General features: G+C 42.1%; 1 protein-coding gene and 1 pseudogene across 5 annotated transcripts in view; one reads left to right on the forward strand and one right to left on the reverse strand.

Annotated features, from left to right (window-relative positions):
* The window catches only part of ZNF608 (zinc finger protein 608), a 160,697-nt gene that overhangs the window by 11,852 nt on the left and 131,871 nt on the right, over nt 1–16,974 (forward strand). The window lies entirely within an intron of this gene.
* LOC140705074 (U1 spliceosomal RNA) lies at nt 2,964–3,114 on the reverse strand (annotated as a pseudogene).

A 16,974-nucleotide genomic window follows, 5' to 3' on the forward strand; every position in this document is an offset into this window, starting at 1 on the left:
AAATCTTTCCTCACTCTGGAGAGGTCAGGAATTGGACTTAAAACCATTTGCATAAAAATGATGTGTGATACCATTGATCCATGGCAGTTTTCCAAACCACTTCTTCGACTAATTAGAATTCTTCTTTGATTTTGTATTCACAAGTATTGCTTGAAATCTCGGATCGCTGACAGATAGCAGCCAGGAGAAGGGGGGAGAGCGAGAAGCACCCCACTGTCAACTCTGTAGAAAGCCCAAGAGAAATAATTCTGTCTGTATCTGTTCTCCTTTTGTGTCTACTTGTTCTTCTTTCTAATGTGTTTCTCTTCATGTTGCCTATGATCAAGCTGGGCAACTGATAAGGGTTTCTTTCTCCCACTCAAAGCAAATCTCAAAAAAACAAAAACACCTCCAGATTTGTAGGTTGCTTTTTTTTTCTTTACTCAGGCCCGATACATTAACTCACACTCACACAGATGGTTACCAGCTCACGTTTTTTCTCGTACTATTTACTTTTGGGGCCTTTGAGCCTTAGTTTGCCTTAATTTCAAGAGAAGCTTCAGGATTTACAGTGGGTTAGATTATTCCATTTGGAGATTCTACAGCTTTCATTCCCTTGTGATTCATTTACAAAGAGCTAGGCTTTCCTGGGCTAGATTTTGTGCCCTGTGGACTGCTCTGAGCAAACTTTGATTCCCTTACTTTCTTCTTTTATTTATTTCCTCAACACATGCATCTATCTGTACATCCATCCACCATCAGCAGTGAGGTCCAGACTTCAGTACTTTTCTGTTTTCTTTTCTTTTCTTCTTATTTTCCCATCTGAATTTTCCTGGATCAATTTTCCTCCATGTTTCCCCTAAGTCTTCAGGAACCTGTTCTGTAGAATAGGTAGCTATATTTCTTTCTTTTTCAGTCCAAGTCAAAGAATATTAAACAGCTGGGAAACATAGTAAGCTTGAACTAGAGGTCTGGTGGAAGGTTAGGGGCAAATGTAATATTTTTGTGAAGGACCAATTTTGCATGTTATAATTTCATCTCATGCTTTAATCCAGATTGTTCCATTTTATTCTTTGTTTTATCATTGTATTGTGTTGTATTGGAAATTCATTGATGTTTCTGATTTATATTGTGCCTTCATTTCATGGATCTTATTCTTTATCTGTTGAGATTTGAATAAATTTTCATATTAATTGTACCTGTGAATAGACTCAGATCATCTCTAGTTACACCACCTTATCCACTAGGGTTAATATTGTACTTCATTTTCATAATAGATTTGCTAAAAAGTATTGATAGTAGAGATGAAAATATTAAATCAGTCATTTTTTTACCTGGGTCAGAAACTGAGCCCTATTACTGATGAACAACTCTTCCAAATTATTTATTTATTTTTGAAATTTTTATTCTACTATTCAGCTGAAAGGCTCCAAGAGTTTCTTACAAATCATTTAAAAATTGATGTGCCCATCTTATGTGTGCCCTTCTGATGCTATGATCTGTGAAAAAATTGACCTAATATTTAATTGTGACTAGGACACTTACCAGGTAAATGTCTGCTTTGATGATCATCACATTATTTTATTTCTGTCAGTTTTCTGTAGATCTGAAGGATGCAATAGAATCATAGTTTTTCCCCCAGATCAGGGTGCATTATATTTGCATACTTGCTGCGATTTGTTTGTTCTGAGTGTTTTAGTTTGTACTGGAGAAGTTCCAGATGTGTGTAGTGATGAAGAGTTTTTGAATAAGAATATAGGATATAGGAGGGCTCTGTCATCGTGGGGCTGTGATAAAAACTAAAAAAAAAACCCAGTGTATTTTAAGCCTTAAGATCCATATGAACAGAGTAAATAAAATGTTAAGAGAAGTAAGTTGCTGGGTCCATCCTGGCTCCAGAACCCAGCCCATTTTTGGTTGAACCATTTTTGGCAACTTATTCAAAAGCCTACTATTATTATTATATTTATATTTCCCAAAAGGGATTACTCAGGATGCCTTGTGAAATCTAGAAAGCATAACAATTACAACTGTACATCAAAACTCATTTATTGCTTTGAAAAGTAGCAGCAAAAACAAAAACAGAAAGAGCCAAGTGTAAGAATTAACAGGGGACTTATGGGAGTCTGTAAATGGTTTAAATAGTTCTGTAAATCTTTTAAGTGTTTTTAATTATCTGAACCCTGGATAGGATGCAAGTATTTTAAGAAATAAATAAATGAACAAAACATTGTGCTAATGAAATGTTTGTTTAAAGGGGAACTTGTTCAGCTGCTCAGAGAACAAGGATAAAAGGGAAGGCATTAAGATATAAATGTAGCCCTGCAACATTAAATCAAAAGGTCATCTAATTTATTTTGTGTGTGTGTGTGCATGGGGTGGTTGCGGGTTAGAGGTATGTTTGCTAGTGAAAGCTAAGTGTGCCAGAAGCATCAGTTCCTGAAGATAGCTGATCTGGTTGCATTGATACATGTTTTAAATTACAGTACATTTGAATTACTGTAACATGCTTTGCTTCGCGCTACCTTTGAAAAATGTTGAAAAATTTCAGATGTTGCAGCCTGATTGTTGACTGTTGGTTGACTTTTGACTGAGTTGATTATGGGTAGTATATACTGTAAGTGCCTTGCTACTCATGCTGATTTTCACCTATGTCCAGTGTTTCAGGAACTACTGTATTTTTTGCTCCATAAGACACACTCCCTCCCCAAAAGTGGGGGGAAAGTATGCCCGTCTTATGGAGCGAATACAATTAAAAAAGGGTTCAGCCACCACCACCCAGAAGCCTCCCACTGCGATGCTGGGAGGCCTCTGAACTGGCCCCAAAGACTGCTTGCTGTTTGGACCTCACCATTCTGCACTGTTGGCTTTCCAGGGTCTGCTTCTTGCAGCCCACCTGGAAAACCAGCAAGGCTAACAGGCCTATGACAGCAGACAATGAAAACAGCCAAGGACCAAAGGGGAAAGAGTAATTCTAGAAAGACCAGGGGAAACCACACAGTCCCCCACTTAGGCAGTTGATTTTCCCACATTTGGGGAAATCACAGGGGTCAGCACATCCAGAGTGCAATAGATGAGCCTTACCCTGGGAAAACCACTTTTACAATAATGGTATCTCCCCTGCCAGGTATGAGTTGGAATGGCCTCTGAAAATTCTTCCCCTTTCTGTGACCTATCCCCCAAAAGCATGGTGACCCCCCGGCTGCACCTCCTGATCAGAGCAGGGCTGCACAGCCCCAGTCCTAAAAGAGGCTAAGAGACCTACTCGGTGTTTTGGGGTGCCCCACAGGACCCCCATCAGGGGCTGGAATGTTCCTCCCACAATCCTCCAGTACACAGATATTAGCATACCTAATATGCGGGGAAGGCAGGGAAAGCGGGGAAATTCAAACTTTCAGTTAGTGAAGAGGCTGCTTGTCTGCTTCCTTGCTAGTCCAAGCAGTTAGATTGCTGGGAGAGACCTGGGACTGCCTGGTATTGTCGTTTTAAAATGTAAAATATAGTTTAAAAGCTGCTTGTTTTGGGTTAAACTGTGCTTGGGTGAAAAGGTGCTCCGTTTGAGCTGAAACCTGCTTGTGTAGAAACGTGCATAGGGGTACTTGCTTTAAAAGCTGCCTGCAAAGCCTTTCAGACCAGTGCCGGTCAGCTGTTAGGTGGGGAGAGGGGAGGGGGAAGGAGCAGGAGCAGGAGCGGAGAAGAGCACAAAATGGCTGCTGTCTGCCGGGTGCCTGCTGGCTTTTAGCTGTTTGGGGCTCTTTTTTGGCTGTTCTGGGGTCTATCAAGGCACTGTGAAGAGCAAGTCTACAGTACCTGGTAAGTGACTTTCTTTTAAGATTTTTAAAGTTTCTGACCTCCCCCCCATAAAAATGTAATTCAATGTAATTCTATGGGAAATTTGGATTCAACTTGCAAACTTTTCAACTAATTCTGGGCATCTAATAGAGAATGTATTTCCAAAGGGTGTTGCAGCAAGGAAACTAACTGCCTCGTGACTTCTAACTAGATTACAGTACCTGCTTCCTGATTTCAGCTACTATAGTTTGTATTCAGTTTTTTTGGCTCGTCAAGAACATTGTTCATGGCTTTGTGTGGCCTAACCTGTTGTGCCTTGCATGCTATAAATGTTCAATCATGTCAGAAAATGGAGATTTGGTCTTATGCTGAGCATGTGCTACTGCTGGTGAATGGGATTGGGTTAAGCTTTGTGTTGCCGTTCTTTTGCATAACCTAAAGTAAATAAGGAAAACCAGCTGTTAAATAGTTTAATTCCACTATTTATCCTCAACTAAAAGGGACCTCTCAATGTAGTGCCAAATCATACAAACCATTTCTAACTTAATATAGGCTTGAGCTGTAGCTGGGCAGAGTTGCACAACAGTCTCATCTGTCATTGAGACATTTCTATAAGCATGGGGAGGAGGTGGATGAAAGGAAATGTAAAATATAGGTAGAGTGGTATAGGTCTTTTCACTGGCTGATAATGGTCTATATTAATGCCACTGTTGACTGCTGTTCACTTTACATGATTCAAATGTTATTCTGTTATAGTTTATTAAATATTTTATTATACTTTTTGGTTCAGAATATATTTTCCCTGTGTTCCTCCTCTAAAAATTAAGTGCGTCTTAAGGTCTGGTGTGTCTTATGGAGCAAAAAATACGGTATATTCTCACAACTGAGTCAGTCTGCTTGGATTTTAAGATCTTTGGGGGAAATCCTTTTCTTGATCCTGCCACCCTCGCAAAAACAGTTAGCGAGGACACAAGACAGGGTGGTCTGCTGGCTGCTCCTAGGTTGGGAGCTCCTTTTCCTGGAAGGCTAGGTTGATCTCATCCCTCCTCTCCTTTTTGTTGCTAGTTTAATCTCATCTAGAAAGGTCCTTCGTAGTCTGATTTTACCATTTTTAATACTACTTTTAAATTAAATCCAAGTAGGCATACTTTATCTATGTATAACTGATTCTGGATAATTCACGACTTAGTTAAAAATGGTGCTCAACATTATAAAAATGACTTCTCTGGCAGCTTTTTTGCCTTTATGAGTGCCAGTGTTAGAAATAGCATTCCATCCTCTCTCTGTTAGCCTGCTGTTTTGCCTTCAAGGAATTCCATACACTTAAATGCATGTAGTTTCTTCTCAGTTGTGGCTACCAAATGAGTGTTGAAATGCAAGTTTCACTTCCCCAACCTTATCAGTAAATGTTTCCATGTTTATAATGCGCTATACCAGCTTTTTCGCACACAACAGTAAGCAAGCATTCTTTTTATTAACATCATGCCCACTGCAGCCTTTGGCCATGGTTTGATAATGTGACATGTAAACAAAAGATACTTTTGTCTGGATTATGAACTGTGGATTATTTTTGGTTTCTGACTCCGTCCTTCAAGGCAAAGAGAAGACCATTTTACATGTCACATTAAACAAGCTATGGATGGTCAGGTTATGATGTATTTAGTTAATTGGGAGAATATATATATATATATATATTTGGAATAATAATAATGCAGTCTGCACTAACACACTGCCTTTTAGGTTATACAGTGGTGCCTTGCATAGCGAGCGCCCCGTTTAATGACGAATCTGCATAGCGATGCGGATTTAGCGATCGCAAAAGCGATCGCATTGCGACGTTTTGAATGGGCGAAAATCACATTGCGATGATCGATAAGCGTTTCGCTTACCGATCTTCGCATTGCAATGTTTCCGCAACAGCTGATCGGCGGTTCCAAAATGGCCGCTGGATGAAGAAAATGGCCGCCCGCAGCGTTTTCGCGCCCTGCCCTCGCTTACCGAGGTGGCGAAAATGGCGGACGTATGGGGAATCTTCGCATAGTGGTGAGTTTTTCCCCCATAGGAATGCATTAAACAGGGTTTAATGTGTTCCTATGGGGTTTTCTCCCCCGCATAGCGATGTTTCCGGATAGTGACGATTTATCGAGAACGGATTATCGTCGCTATGCGGGGCACCACTGTATTTCTTTAGTGTAATGTAAGCATGCCAGTGGGTTATGGTTTGGAGCTACATCTGTAGTTTGCATGCCACTTTCTTTGGCCTAGCATGTTGCATGCTAAGCAAAGTACAGTATTGTACTTTGGGCAGTTTAGACTGAGCACATAGTCATGGTTTAGAGATAAACTTGTTTGGCTGAAATCAAACACAGTTTTTCTACTTTGAGCACAATGAAAAATAGTGGTCTGCAAATAAATCTAAAGATGAGAAACAGTAGCACATGATGAGAAGGAGGTAAAAACAAATAAGTGTGGGCTATTTTTCCAAGCTGTGATTTACTGTTATATCTGAAGTGATCCTCCGTGTAATGCTCCTTGTTGGGGAAACAGTGGATATATAGTCAAGGAGATCAATCTTAAAGTGAATTTTCAAAGAGAGGTATCTGCAATATGTGTGTCTGATATTTCCTAAGTGGAACAGCATGCTAAATAGTTGATGTGACAATTAAAACATGTTCATTTGCAACTTGAATAAGTGGTTCATTGGGTCACCAGTAGGAATTGGTTAATACAGTGTTTTCTCATGCTTGCTTGTCAACCTTCAGGGGACCATGTTAAATGTTGACCTAGATGCAGTGTTGGATTGGGAATGGAGATTAAACTGCAAGTTTATACAGATGTCTGTTTTGTCTATTCAGAAGTAAGTCCCATTGGAGTCACTGGAACTTATTCTCCAATAAGCACATATAAGATTACAGTCATTGTGATCTTTCAGAAGCTAATCTTAGCTCATCATGAAGCTTTTGTTAAAATAAAATTGGGGCATTATTTGTGCAAGGGTACAATAATGGTGTAAGAACTTTACACAGGGCTATATTAGATCGTTTGCCTGTCATTTGTAACTAGCTGGCTGGAGGCCAATAAACTGAAGCCCAATCCTGATATCATAGGACTGTTGTTGGTAGGCGGTATGTCTGCTTTAGGAGAAGTTGTTGTTCTGAAGAGATCTGCATTAGTCTTATGAGTTTGTTTCACAGTTTAATGGTGATGTTACATCCAGCCTTATCAGCGGGGGCTTTTGATAATACAAATGATGTTTTCATGGTTTAGTGTACCAGCTAGGGCACTTCTAAAGAGTTGTGGCTACAGTTTTCCACAATCCAGTAACCTCCCCTTTGGAAAATCCTTCAGCCTGCATGGCTGGATCCTCAGTGATTCTGGGAGTTGAAGTTCAAAAAAGTAGCTTTTTTTTCATGGAGTCTGCAAACTTAATTTTTCATGCAGAATATGGCAATAAAGACGGAACACATTTTGCTCCACTGTGTACAGTATTTCCAATCCTGCATAAAGGGGTTCCTTTTAATTTCCAAATCCCCAAGTTGCTTGAGGGAGGGTTATTTCTGAATTAATCAACCTGGGTAATAAAATGCTTGCCAGAGGCACTTTTTAAAGTAATCTGTTATCAGAGATAAAGCATGAGATGACTTTGGACAGGGCCTTTTATTTGTTATGGCACTACACTTTATTGTTGAGACATGCCAAAGAGGGTTGGATCCAGCACTGGTGTGAATGAAAGCGTGCTTCAGGATATGAAAGCCTTCTGATCCAGTTAAACTGTGACTCCTGGCCCTTTAAAGAACACTGCAAACCAGAGCCGCCATTAACTTCACTAAGTTTAGTTACATCAGAAAGAACAAGGCCACGTGGTGGAGAAAGACAGTTCTGGGTGATGTGTGGGGGATAATTAGTGTGGTGACTCTGTAATTAGATTTTTTCCCTTCCCCTTTTTTAAAGTATATATTTTAGTTTTATTTTTTTATTATTATTTTTTACTCTTATTTTGATATCATTATTAACTGTATTTAATTTATGTTTGCCTACTCTATGTATATTATTTATATGCACTGTTACACTGTATCTGGTTAATTTTTTCTCTTGTTATTTGATTTGTTTGTATTAAGTTAATTTTTTTGCCTCTTATTTTTTCTTTTTCTCCCTCTCTTCCTGCTTTTCTCCTCCCCCTCCCTTCTCTCCCTCTCTGCCCCTTTTTGATATGGAATGGAAGGCCTGCCGTCCCAGCGAAAGGCCCCAAAATATCTCTGTGATCACGAGTAGAGGGAGATATGGCGTTGGCACGGTCCCTACTCATGTAAGAAGAATGATGAACAGATGCTTGAAGGCTGTTCATTGTTCTGAGACTGTGACCAGCCCTCAGTATCGAGGCAGCCAGACCAGCCAGCCTTCCACTCTACGCCTGGTGTTGTTGAATGCCAGGTCTGTATCCAATAAGGTCCAGGTACAGTGGGGTCTCTACTTAAGAACGTCCCTACTTAAGAACAATCCAACTTAAGAACAGCTCCATTTGCTAAATTTTGCTTCTACTTGAGAACAGAAATCCAAGATAAGAACAGGAAAAAAAAAACCTTTCCTGTTCTTTTTTTAACCTTAGGTCATCTTAGGTTAAAAAAAATTCTCCCCCTAGTGGTAGAGTACGTATTAACCATCTTTGCATTAGTTCCTATGGGAACTAATGCTTCAATGTACGAACGCACCTCTACATAACAAAAAAACAGCCAGAACGGATTAATTGGTTTTCAGTCCATTCCTATGGGAAATGCAGATTCAACATAAGAACTTTTCAACTTGAGAACCACCTTCCAATATGGATTAAGTTCTTAAGTAGAGACCCCACTGTAATCTATGACCTTATCCTGGAGGAGGATGCAGACCTGGCATGCATAACAGAAACATGGATAGGCGGAGAGGGGGGTCCACGCCTAACACTCAACTGTCCGCCTGGTTGTGCTGTCCAACACCAGGGTAGACTGGAAGGACGGGGGGGGAGTTGCCATTGTTTATAAATCCATCTTGGAGGTTACTAGGTGCTCCTCGGTGGTAAAGCTGGGTCTGGAGGCTCTCCATGTGGCTATTGGGGCCAGGGACGGTATTGGGATCTTGCTGGGTTACCGTGTTCCCCGCGACCCAGCCATTTCCCTATCGGAGCTGGTGGACTTTGTCTCCGCGGCACTGCTGGGTTCCCCGAAGCTGTTGGTTTTGGGGGATTTCAACGTGCATGCGGGGGCAGAGACTTCCGGACCAGCTCTTGAGTTCTTGGAGACCATGGCCTTCTTGAACATGTCCCAACATGTCATCGGCCCCACCCACATGGGCGGCCACACACTCGACCTGGTTTTTTCCTCCAGTTGGAGCGAGAGTGGTCCGATGGTGACTGACCTCGAGTCGGTCCCCCTGTCATGGTCGGATCACCACCTAATAAAATGTAACCTCAACATGGCCCTCCCCCCTCGCAGGGAGCAGGGACCTATTGTTATGGTCCGCCCTCGAAGGCTACTGGATCCGATTGGATTCCAGGATGCCATGAGAGGCGTTACGGCTGACCTGGCTGGCACTCCTGTCGAGGCTCTGACCGACAGCTGGTTTGCCGCTGCGGCTAGAGCTGCAGACACGATCGCACCTAAACGCCCTCTCCAACGCAGAGCCCGCCCGGCGCCCTGGTTTAACTAGGACCTCCGGGAGTTGAAGCGGTTTAGGAGACAGCTAGAGCGCAAATGGAGAAAGGACCCGACGGATTATAATTGGATAGCTGTTAAGGTCGCCACTAACCTTTACCTGGCTAAGGTAAAGGCCACCAGTCGAGCATTCTTCCCTAACCGGATAAGCGAAGCGTCCAACCAGCAGGCGGAATTATTCCATATAGTGCGCGACCTATCCGGAATTGGTCTGGGTGCTGGGCCTCCCCCTAGTTTTTCACCGGACCAATTTGCAGCATTTTAAAAATCTAAAGTGGAGGCCATCCGCCGGGGCCTGTCTCCTTTTTTGAACACAGTGAGTCGAGCAGAGATGTCCAGCGCTCCGTCCTGCCCGTTGATTTTTGACTCCTTTCAGCCTGTCACGCCTGACTCTGTGGCCAGGGCGCTTGATTGCTGTCATGCCACCACCTCCTGCCTTGACCCTTGCCCGGCCTGGCTAATCAAAGCAGCCAGCCCTATATCAACGGAATGGGCCACTGTAATAATTAATGGGTCTCTCCTTGAGGGCAGATTTCCATCTGCCCTCAAGGAGACACTCATTAGGCCCATTAGGAAGAAACCAAGTTTGGTGGCGGATGAAATTGGCAACTACAGGCCTGTCGCCAATGTTTCTTTCCTAAGCAAGGTGGTTGAGGGGGTGGTGGCCAACCAGCTTCAGGCGCACCTGGACGAAACAGATGCCCTGGATCCATTTCTTTCCGGTCTCAGGCCGCGCCACGGTACAGAAATGGCATTGGTCGCCCTGTGTGATGACCTACTGAGGGAGGCCGACGGGAAAAGTGTCCCTGCTGGTCCTCCTCGACATCTCAGCGGTCTTTGATGCCATTGACCACGGCATCCTCCTGGGGAGGCTCTCTGAGTTGGGAATAGGTGGCCTGGCATTGGCCTGGCTCCGTTCCTTCTTGGAGGACTGCCCCCAGAGAGTACAGCTTGTGGAGAGTCTTTCGGCTCCATGGAGTCTCAATTGTGGGGTTCCACAGGGGTCAATTAGCTCCCCAATGCTGTTCAACATCTATATGAGGCCGCTGGGTGGGGTCATCAGGGGGTGTGGAGCCCGGTGTCATCAGTACGCTGATAATACTCAGCTCTACATCTCCTTTCCACCTACAGCAGGAGATGCCATTCTGTCCCTCCAGCGCTGCCTGGGGACCGTGCTGCAGTGGATGCAGGAAAACGGGCGGAGGCTGAACCCGGACAAGACGGAGGTACTAAGGGTGGGTGCCCCCACAGTCAGGAACTTGGGAAACTCCCTCTCTTTTGGGGGGGTGACCCTTCCCGCCAAGGATGGGGTCCGCAGCTTGGGGATCCATCTGGACCCGGCGCTCACTATGGAAACCCAGGTGGCGTCGGTGGTCCGAACCGCATTCTATCATCTTAGGCAGATAGCCCAGCTGCGGCCCTATCTCGATGTTGGGGCACTCATTACCTTGGTGCATGCTCTCATAATCTCAAGATTAGACCACTGTAATGTGCTCTACGTGGGGCTGCCTTTGAGGCTGCTGCAGAAACTTCAGGTGATGCAGAATGCAGCGGCCAGACTTCTCAGTGGTGTGAAAAAATACCAACACATTTCACCCGCTCTGGCCACATTGCATTGGCTGCCCATCCGCTTCCGCATTGACTTCAAAGTGTTGATGCTTACGTATAAAGCCCTAAACGGTCTAGGGCCTCAATACTTGGCGGAATGCCTACTCCCACCAAGATCTACCCATGTCACTCGTGCGAGCCAGGAGGTGAGGCTGAGGAGCCTGACGCCGAGGGAGGCCCGGAAGGAAAAGACAAGAAATCGGGCCTTCTTGGCGGTAGCTCCTCGCCTCTGGAATAACCTACCCCCTGATATTTGCGCGGCTCCCTCGCTGGGTATTTTAAAAAATCAGCTAAAAACATTGATGTTTCGGCAGGCCTTCCCCTCATCCAATTCCTGATCTCCCTTTTCTTTCCTCTCCCTAGTGTTTGCCCCATCTTGTTGTAAGTTTTCCCCTTATGTAAAATTGTTTTTATATATATTGTTGTACTCTTTGTTGTAAGCCGCCTAGAGTGGTCTTAATCGACTAGATAGGCGGGATATAAATAAATAAAAATAAATAGAGAAAGAAAGAAACAAAGAAAGAAAGAATCCTGCTGGCTGAAGAAAGGATGATGTTCACCAATTTATCCCTCTACCATGTGCCCTCTGTGTTCTGAAAATCTGCACTGGACCTGGACATTCTCCAGGAGGTGGTTGGGGAGATAGTGCTAAGTACTGAGAGATGGGGAGTCTTGGGAGATCACATTCCACCCTTCTGCTTGGGGCATTTCTGAGCAGAGCTGTAGCTTAGGGTAAAATAAAAAATGGATGAAAACACTTATTTTCACAATGTTCGTGTAAAATGCATGCAACTTATTTACCATTATTATTTTGAATTGCGTGCCACCTTTAATATAGCTCATGAAAAATCAGTTTTGCAAAGCCATGAATTGCTAGTTAAGTATACGTATAGGGAAACATTTAGATTAGCTCTTTTTTGCTGATTTGATTTCACTAATTGCTGATTTTGGCAGAAAGCCCTTTGGATTTGAATGAAGGGTTGTGTATTTATTCAAAGTGGCTTGAAAGATTTTTTTGGTAGTTTTGAGTTGAAAGAATATTTAAAATGATGGGAGTTAACACTTTTGCTTCTGTATCTACATTTATATTAATTTTTGCTTAAAATAGGCTTCTCAATAGAGCACTGAAACTGGGTGAGGATAGGTGTGTTTGAAAATGAATCAAAGGTGTTTAAACCACACTCTTTGGTTGTCTCTTGGTTTATTCCGCAGTCAAGTGATCTACATGGATCTGAGTTTTGGCAGTCATCCAGGAAGCAGTCAGGTTTGCAGAGCACATGTCAGCCAGACGCATAAACCTATGCATATGTATGCATAAGTGTGAGACGTGTCTTACAACCTGGGTTGATGAACATCTGATGGAGAGTTGATTGGAGAGAGAAGCACTGCTTGGAAAACATATACCTGCAGGATTCTGTCCCAGTATTCCCAAATAAAAATAAAAATGTGTGAGATATTTAATCTGTGACCTTGCAGGTTCATATATAATTATTTAATTATTTCTAGATTTTAATCAGAATTGCATGTAATAACCAGTGAAGCACTGAATGACCAATTGCATGTTACCAAAAAATACCACAAATGCACCACTTTACGTAAAATTGTCTGTGCTAATTCATGTATACAGATGCAAAATTAGAACAGATTTTAAAAAACACAGAATTTTAATGCACCTCTCCTGAGCCAGCAAGGCAGCGTGCATGCTGAGTCTGCCGTCCAGTTGCTAAGTGTGAATGGACAGCTTCAGTGTCCCTGCTCTCCCACCTTTTGGCTATTTGTCTTTAAATCAGGTTTCAAGGGGACAGCTCTTCAAATAGAGGACACCTTTAAAAAGAGTACTGTCCTACAGCTGTCTTTCAAATAAAGTGCTTTCCTCTGTGAAAGAGGACACACAGTATATCCTAGTGCAGGCTGGAAAGGAAGGTTCAAATCATCACGGAGTAATCTTGGGTCAGTCCCCATCTCTCAGTTTAATTTACTTTGCAGCATGGTTATGAGGATAAAATCAGCAGGCTGAGAATCTGAGCAGCTATAAATAAGATGTAAATGTTATAAAGCAAATTGGCAGGTGACTGTAATTACCTGTAGTGCATCTAGCCAGCAATTCCATACCCATGTATTGGCTGGTAAGCATTATTGAAGTCTTTAGAACTTAACTTTTGGCTAGACGTATGTAGGATCACACTGTTAAAGCAGAATTAGAACAACCCAAGCCAAATCCTCTGTCTTTTATGTCACAATCTTTGCAAACCATTTTACTGGTTATATTGGAAAGGATTTACAGTATTTTCGTACTTCGTGCTGTGTCAGCATGAATATTATTTGCTTGCAGATTCCCTGTTTGACTGTGCATTCCTGTCTCCTGGGAGTTGTCATTGTCAGCTGCTAATATCAGGGAAACATGTCCATAGAGATGTCTCAGTCTGTTCCATGTGAATGCAGTTTTTCAAGTTAAATATATTTTGTTTAAAATGAAAATTTATTAATTTTGTTATATTCAGTAATTTAGAAATGCTGATACCCTTTAAGTTGTGGAATTGGGGAGTAACCAGGAAATAGATGGCATTGTGCTGCAGAAGTGTACTTTTGCTTAGAAGAATTTTAAAGGTTTTGATGTTTTTACTTCTTTTTCCTCTTATTTCCCTGATGGCTTCTTTTTATTGAAGGGTAACTTGAGAAGACCTGGTAGCAATTTTATTGCCTTCCCATGATAGTTTCAAATAATAGCATGGTCTTTGGTTGCCAGTCAATTTTATACCAGTCAGCTTGATTCTGGTTTTTATCATGTTGCAATAGACTATTAAAAGTATATGCTTGTAGTTTTTCTGAAGAATCTGACTCTGTTTATGCTTCTCTTAACAGTAAAAGACTAAGCTTTAACTGGTCATAATGCATGTCCCCTTTCTTATATCTTTGATTAAAGAAGGTACATGAGTAGAAAGACTCCGTGTTCCTAAAAGTTTTTAGAACATCTGGTGGTACAAGTGGTGCATGGTTGTTTAATTTTGCATGTGTGTGTGTGTGTGTCTTATTAAATATTGATTTTATTTTACACACACGCTTGTTTAATTTAGAAGCTGCTTTCTTTTGGTTGTTCCACAAACGTTGTGGACTTCTAGCATGCGGGGGAAATTGCATGTTTTTTCCCCTCCTGGGAAATCAGATTATAAATATTTTTGTATGATTAAAAAGAGTCAACAACAAGAAGTAACTTGGTGAGGTTGGCTGATATTAAAAGCAATTATAATTGTACTGAAAAATTTGGATGAAATCCAACAGAGCCAGTCTGCCAGTGGAATATAGCATAGTTGGAGAAGTGGATTCTTTCCCCTCCCTGGGATCTCCTGTTCATAACCCGAAATCAACTCTGAAGAATTAAGGCATGCATAGGGAGAGTTTGGGGCATTTTATGGTTGGACACTGTGGGGGAAGCAGGAGATGCAGACCGGTTTTGTGAGTAGAGTTTATCTCACATAAGATTGAATGTCACCTTTTTGGATGTTTAAATTTTCATTCTTAGATGTAATGAGAAATGTTTATTGATATATAGCTTGTGGTGGTATATGGATAACATTAGAAAATCTAGAAGTGAGGGATGCCCACCAATGTCAAAGAAAAATATCAAAATGTGGCAGAGCAGGGGTATTTGTGCATTTCTCCATCAATTATAGGGCAGTTCAGGAAGTCCTTGGCCATCCTCAGGTTGGTTTACCCAACTCGTACAATTAACTGAAATTGCTATGACCTTTCTTGGAAATGGCCATTGCTCAGGGCTGGTCTCAGACCAATTTCACTGAGCTAGATATATTCCCATCCACTTGACCAGGTAGCCATTTTGCATCCAGGCATGACAGTGAGAGGATGCTATCTTGCTTACTAGACTGGCTGCATTTTACTGTTTTCCTACTTTTTTGTTTAGGTAACTATCTGCTCTGAATCTCTGTTACAGTTAGGACAAAGTGTGTGTGAATGTGGGATGGTTGACTGACTCTTGTGCAGGCTTTGATTGAATAGGTCAAAGTAGTTCTGAGACTGTATTTCTGCTCCCCCCATTGCTTTCTACTCTATTATTTTTTTAATGTCTGCTGCTGGCTGATGCAGAGTAGAATCCTGGAGGGGCAAGGATTCCTGGGACAGGAAAGCAGAAGAAAGGAAGTTGGTAGGAACTTTAACTGCACATTGGAAGCAACAACCCCATTCCAGGTCATTTCATGTGTTTTGTCCATTTTCAGAAACTGAAATATGTCCATGAGTCCAAGAACAAATTAGTTTTAGCCACCTCTATACCAGCTTGTTGCAGGCTAATCTATGCAACAAATATTTGGCTACCCCTACTACAGAGTGCAGTTGGTTCAAAATTGAGAAAGGAATACGATACGGCTGTATATTGTCCCCCAGTTTATTTAACTTATATGCAGAATATATCATGCGAAAGGCCGGACTGGAGGAATCCCAAGCAGGAATTAAGATTGGCGGAAGAAATATCAACAATCTCCGATATGCAGATGATACCACTCTGATGGCAGAAAGTGAGGAGGAATTAAAGAACCTTGTAATGAGGGTGAAAGTGGAGAGTGCAAAAAAATAAAATAAAACGGCCTGAAACTCAACATAAAAAAAACTAAGATCAGGGCCACTGGTCCCATTACCTCCTGGGAAATAGAAGGGGAAGATATGGAAGCTGTGACAGATTTTACTTTCTTGGGCTCCATGATCACTGCAGATGGAGACAGCAGCCACAAAATTAAAAGACACCTGCTTCTTGGGAAGAAAGCGATGACAAACCTTGACAGCATCTTAAAAAGCAGAGACATCACCTTGCCAACAAAAGTCCAAATAATCAAAGCCATGGTTTTTCCTGTAGTGATGTTTGGAAGTGAGAGCTGGACCATAAAGAAAGCTGACGCCGAAGAATTGATGCCTTTGAATTGTGGTGCTGGAGGAGGCTCTTGAGAGTCCCCTGGACTGCAAGGAGAACAAACCTATCAATTCTAAAGGAAATCAAACCTGAATGCTCACTGTAAGGACAGATCCTGAAGCTGAGGCTCCAATACTTTGGCCATTTCATGAGAAGAGAAGACTCCTTGGAAAAGACCTTAATGTTGGGAAAGTGTGAAGGCAAGAGGAGCAGGGGACGACAGAGGATGAGATGGATGGATAGTGTCATCGAAGGAACCAACATGAATTTGACACAACTCCGGGAGGCAGTGGAAGATAGGAGGGCCTGGCGTGCTCTGGTCCATGGGGTCACAAAGAGTCGGACATGACTAATCAATGACGACTACAGAGTGCATTTTTTAAAACAAAGAGCCATAATAGTAGAGTAACTTCTCATGTTTGATTTATTTCCTTTTGAGATTAATGAATGGCAGAAAATGCTACGAGATGTTTATTCACCAGAAGTGGGTTTTTTTTGGGGGGGGTATTTTCTTCTTTTAAAATGCACATGCAGAAAATGTCTGTGGAATATGGATCATTGGCTGCTTCTTCACATATATGTAGAAAAATATTGTAACCCATGTCAGGAAACAGCGAAGAAAATCCTCTTGCATAGCTGCATGGGCATAACTTGACCTTATACCAGTGGTGGCTGCAGTAGTGCCAAGACAGAGATGCTATCCATAAAGCACTTTGAACAGTTCTTTGCACGATGCTCAGTTATGCAGTACCGTGTTAGCGGGTGTAAATTTATATTATGCCTAGAGAAACAGGATTTTGCCCATAGTATGAGCCATAAATAGCTAATATGTAGATAAGTGACAGCAGAACTCTCAAGTCATACTGGCATTTTAACATAATGTTTAGTCTTTCAAACTGAGAAAGCCAACTGTGCATAGAAAAAAGAAGAGTAGAGTAATTAGACTGTTGTATGGTGAGAAAACAGTATTACAATGAGTGGAGAAATATA

This window comes from Pogona vitticeps, chromosome 2 (assembly GCF_051106095.1).
Source record: "Pogona vitticeps strain Pit_001003342236 chromosome 2, PviZW2.1, whole genome shotgun sequence".
Taxonomy (NCBI): domain Eukaryota; kingdom Metazoa; phylum Chordata; class Lepidosauria; order Squamata; family Agamidae; genus Pogona; species Pogona vitticeps.